The 5794-nt window shown below is 38.8% G+C and overlaps 1 pseudogene; it reads right to left on the reverse strand.

Moving 5' to 3' along the window:
* Positions 1-247: 247 nt before the first annotated feature.
* LOC105090963 (UDP-glucuronosyltransferase 2B33-like) overlaps positions 248-5794 on the reverse strand; it is an 18373-nt pseudogene continuing 12826 nt past the window's right edge.

Consider the following 5794-nt stretch of genomic DNA (forward strand, 5'->3'; position numbering starts at 1 on the left):
GCATAAACATTTGCATTGCATCAAAAACAACAAAACACCTAGAAATAAACTTAATCAAGGAAGTTATATATACTCTGAAAACTGTAAAACATTGATGAAAGGAATTGAAGATGATACAAAGAAATGGAAAGATAGCTTGTGCTCTTGAATTGGAAGAATCAACCTTATCAAAATGGCCGTACTACCCAAGGCAATCTGCAGATCCAACGCAACCCCTGTCAAAATACTCATGACATTTTTCACAGAACTAGAACAAGCAATTCCAAAACGTGTATGGAACCATAAAGGACCTGGAACTACCAAAGCAATGTTTTTGGGTCTTCTCTTCTTCTTCTTTGTCTTCGTCGTCTATGTCGTCGTCTTCATCTTCTTTGTCGTCGTCATCGTCGTCTTCTCCTCCTCCTTCTCCTCCTTCTTCCTCTTCCTCATTCTTCTCTTCCTTCTTCTCTTTCCTCCTCCTCCTCTTCTTCTTCTTTTATTTTTTTAAATAGACTTTAGCGTTTTAGAGCCATTTCAGGTACACAACAGAACTAAGCAGAATATACAGAGTTCACACATAGCCCTCCCCACCCACCCATATATATATACTCCCCTACCCTCAATGTCCCTCATCAGTGTGGCATATTTGGTACAGTCGGTGAACCAACATGGGCACGTTATTATCAACCAAAGTCTATAGTTTACATTAGGGTTCACTCTTGATGTTGTACATTCTGTGGGTTTTGACATATGCATAATGACATGTAGCCATCACTATAGTATCATACAGAAAAATTTCATTGGTGTAAAAATCCCTTGTGCTCCATCTATTCAGTCCTCCCTCCCTCCCTCTCCCCAAATCCCTGGAAACCATAATCTTTTTATTGTTTCTGTAGCTGTACCTTTTACAGAATGTCGTTTGGTTGTAATTGTACAGTTTGTAGCCGAAATTTATAAGGAACCACAAAAAGACCCCGAATAGCCAGAACAATCTTTTGTAGGTCTCTCTTCTTTCCCCTCTTTCTTCTTTTTGTTCTGTTTTCTTATGGTTTGATGACTAGAGAAGGTCCTTTAACATTTGTTGTAAAGCTGGTTTGGTGGTGCTGAAATCTTTTAGCTTTTGTTTATCTGTGAAGCTTTTGATTTCTCCATCAAGTCTGAACGAGAGCCTTGCTGGATAGAGTATTCTTGGTTGCGAGTTTCCCCGTTGCATCACTTTAAATGTATCATGCCACTCCCTTCTGTCCTGTAAAGTTCCTGCTGAAAAATTAGCTGATAACCTTATGGGAGTTCCCTTGTATGTTATTTGTTGCTTTTCTCTTGCTAGTTTTAATATTTTCTCCTTATCCTTAATTGTTGTCAGTTTGATGACTATGTGCCTTGCTGTGTTCCTCTTTAGGTAGATTCTCTGTGGTACTCTCTGCGATTCCAGGACTTGGGTGACTGTTTCCTTCCCCAAGTTGGGTAGGTTTTCAGTTATTTTCCCTCCAAAAATTTTCTCAGTTCTCAGGTCCTTTGTCTTTCTCTTCTCTTTCTGGGACCCCTATAATGTGAGTATTAGAGCGCTTCATATTGTTCCAGAGTTCTCTTAAAGTATCCTCATTTCTTTTCATTCTTTTTTCTTTTGTCTATTCTGTAGTAGTGATTTCCACTAATCTGTCTTCTAGCTCATTGATCCGTTCTTCTGCTTCATTTAGTCTATTCTTGATTCCTTCTAGTGTGTTTTTCATTTCGGTGATTTTATCCTTCAACTCTGTGTCTTCTTTATATTTTCAAACTCTTTGCTAAAACTTCACTCTCTGCATCTATACGCCTCTTGAGTTCTCTGAACATCTTTGCCATCATTACCTTAAACTCTTTCTCGAATAAATTATACATATCTCCTTATCACTTACTTCTGTTTCTGGGATTTTATCTTGTGCCTTCACCTGGGAGATATTTCTCTGTGGCCTCACATTCTGTCCTTGTATTTGTATTTTTAGGTAGGTTAGTTACATTTGTAGACCTTGGAGAGGTGGCCCTCTGTAGGAGATGTGCTATGCATCCCAGCGGTACACTCCTCTCTTGTTACTCAAGGGCCAGGGTCCAGCTGGTCCCAGTGTAGAGTCTGGCATGTGTTTGTGGATTCCTTCCACAAGCTTTGGGATTGTTTTTTTATTTCTGGTACCTGCCCCCTGGTGGATGAGGGAGGAACTAGAGGCTTATGCAGGTTTCCTGGCAGGAGGAGTTAGTGTCTGCCCACTGCTGGGTGCAGCTTGGTTCTGGACCTCTGGTGGGTACGGCCCTGTCTAGAGGTGTTTGTGGGGTTAGGAAGTCTGCTGATGGGTGCGCTGTGTTCCCACCCAGTATGTTTTTTGGCTTGAGGTTTCCCTACAGGCTGTTGGGTGGGGCTAGTTCTTGGTGCTAGTGATCCAATAATGATATCAGCCTCCAGGAAAGCTCATGCAGATGAACACTCCTGTAATGTCCAGCACCAGCTTTTATGTCCCCTAGGTGAGCCACAGCTTTCCCCTACATCCCCAGGAGTCCTTCCAAAACCAGCAGACAGGTCTGTCCCAGGTTCTTATGAAATCACTGCCTCTGCCCTTGGACCTGGCACACGTGAGATTCTGTTTTCTCTTCCCTAGAGAATGAAGTCTCTGTTTCCCCCTAGTCCCATGATGCTCCTGGAGCTAAGCCCCACTGGCCTTGAAAACCAGATGTCCTGGGATCTCCTCCTCCTCTCAATGCTGGAACCCTGGGCTGGGGAGTCTGATGTGGGGCTGAGAAGTCTCACTCCTGTGGGTGCGCCCCTGCAACTTAATCGTCTTTCAGCTTGTGGGTCACTCAACCCAGGGGTATGGAGCCTGATAATATTGGAAGCATGCCCCTCCTACCATCCCACTGTGGTTCCCTCTTTATGTTTAGAGTTGAAAAAGTTTTTTTTTTTTTTTTCGCTAGATTCCACTCTTTTTTTTTTTTTTTTTTTGATGGTTGTTTAGCAGTCATTTGTGGTTTTGTTGTAGTTGCAAGGAGAGACGAGTTCATGGTCCTATCGCTTCACCATCTTGCCCCGTTACTTTTTTTCCATTGTGCCTGGTTACAGGGAACTCTTTCTTGTAGCTTTGTTTTCGTAGTTCTGTCAGTTTACAGTTTTCTGTGACAGCTGTTCCACGTGAAGATGTATTTTTGATGTGTTTGTGAGGATCGTGAGCACCATGTCCGCCTACTCTGGCATCTTGGCACAGTCCTGTACCACAAATTTATTTCTCCTTATTTAGTTTCTGCATATTTACAGGAAATGCTGTTATTATCATTATTTGCATTTGAAACATGTTACATAAAATGTACTGCATAAACCTGTGGACTAAAATTATTATGAATGTATTTCCATGCATTTAAATCAGAATAGTTAATGTAAATTACATAGCACTATAGACACCAACTACATTTAGTGCTTTACAAGGTTAGTATATTCAGACTTTGAAGAACTCCATGAAGTGGTTAATACCATTACTTTATCTGCATTTCACTGATGGGGCAGCTGAGGCTTAGGGAGATACAGTAACACTCCCAACCCCACACAAGTCTGTGGCAGTTCTTCGGGGACTTAAATCCATGCTGTCTGAGTACAGAGTTCAAACTCTTAACCATTTTGGTATGGTGGGTCTCCTTTTTGGGTTACAGTTTTTCAAAATGTAACATTGATAATGTCCCATTATTAAGCTGTATCTTTATTGTAATATTATTACAAAGGTATAATTATTTTTCCAGTGGTGTATTACTGCATAAAAAGTGCCCTTAAAAGTAGGGGCTTAGAAGAGCAGTCCTCATTTTATTTTTATCTATTATAGTTCTGGGTGTTGTCTAGGCTCAGCTAAGTGATTATTGTAGGAGGTTTCTCAGGTGGCTACAGTCTTGTGGTGGCTGGGGTTGTAATTATCTGGTGATTGGTTTGAGAAGATGCAATCTGTTGGAGGGCCAAGTACTAGGACTTCTGAGGCATATCTATGAACTCTCCACAAATGATCATTTACCATGGGGACTTTGGGTGTGGTACAGGGCTCCGTGGTGAGTAGGGAAGTAGGGAGTGGACAGAGACAGAGAGAGAGAGACAGACGAAGAAATAGACAATATGTTGCAGTTTGTAACTGACTATTGGAGGTTAGACTGCAACATTTGTGAGACAAGTACAAAATTGTTTTTTAACTTTTTTTTTTTGGAAGGGAGATAGATAGGTTTATTTAGTTATTTTAATGGCAGTACTGCAGTTTAGACCCAGGACCTTGTGCATGCTAAGCAAACACACTACCCCTGAGCTATGGCCTTCTCCTCCCAGCAACAAGACTTTCTAAACTTTAAAAGAGAGGAAATTACTTGATGGGAGAGATGTCAAAATATTTGTAGTGATATCTCAGAAACACTATAAATGTAAGTATTGGAAGTAAGCCAGCAGAGGTCCCTGAGCTATTGTAAAATTAATTCAATATTGACATTAAAACCAAAGTAAAGGCATTAAATTTTTGTGAGTTAAGATTTTTAAAACTATTGAAATTTTAAATACAAGTAGTAATACATTTATCTATAATATTTAAATGTTGCAGAATCAATTTGAGGAAAATTATTTAAGCCTCGATGTGTGATTTAAAACTATTATATACTATGGCATCATTTTAGTTCCATTTTTAAATACAAGGTGTCAGTTATACATACAAATTGTATTGAAAATTCTGTGGCACATGTTTTCTATAATTCCCTGAACGTCAATGTTTTAATTTATTTTTAAAATAAATTATGCTTTCAGCTGAGGAATGACTGTCACATGATTTGGATGATGGTTTTGACCAATAAGACAACTATGCTTTTCCTCATCTGGACCACTTTGATAATAAAGTCCTTTCCTGATGTGCAATTTTCAAGAGTGCCTTCAGATATCTTCCATTTGATTTACCAATTTTCCATGAAATTTATATAATTTTTGTATTCCACCCACTGTTACCAATTATGTCAGTCAAGGAGGGCCTAGGTTTAAAGAAAATGATGCTTTTATTATTTTTTCTCTTGACAAAGGATTGAGTGTTTACAGATAATTGTTATGGAATGGATGGAGAAATAGGCTCCTGAGAAAAGAGACAAAAGAATGAGCTATACTGAACCAAAGTATGGTTATGTAGAGTAATATCCATTATTTCAATCTGTGTTCAACAAACACATTGAATTTCATAGTGTATCTGCAATAAGCTAAGTGATGCTGTGTCTTATTTTGATGGAATATATAGAGATATAGATATATTTTGGTACATTTGGAGGGAATGAAAATTCAATAATTCCCTTTAGAGTATAGGTTGTATATTTTCTTGATTTAAAGTTGAAAAGTTATATCCATTATCAAAGGCTGAATATAGGAATGAAAGCGATCAGGTGAATATTTTTAAAGGTAAAGAGAAAAAGAAAATTCAGTCATGAAATCAAAGATTTTCACAAATGGCTCAGTTTTATAATAGGAAGCAGGTAGCAGTTGCTGTATGACTGATTCCACAGACATTTCACTGGGACATGACTTAACCCGGAGGAATGCAAGTGAGTTGCCATGGCTTTAGGTAAGGAGTGATGCTGAGGCTGGAAGCACAGTAAAATCCAAGAAGTGTTCGTGGACTCACAAATGAAATGGAAGGGTGAATCTTTTACACAATTTCAAGTATTGAACAGTTTCTGTAGCAAGATAAAACTATAAAATTCTGCACCAAAATAAGGTGAAAATATTCTGAATATCTACAACATAATTTTGATACTGTGAGTAGACTTGTTATGGTTCTTTTGTACGTGCATACCATGT

This window comes from Camelus dromedarius, chromosome 1 (assembly GCF_036321535.1).
Source record: "Camelus dromedarius isolate mCamDro1 chromosome 1, mCamDro1.pat, whole genome shotgun sequence".
NCBI lineage: Eukaryota > Metazoa > Chordata > Mammalia > Artiodactyla > Camelidae > Camelus > Camelus dromedarius.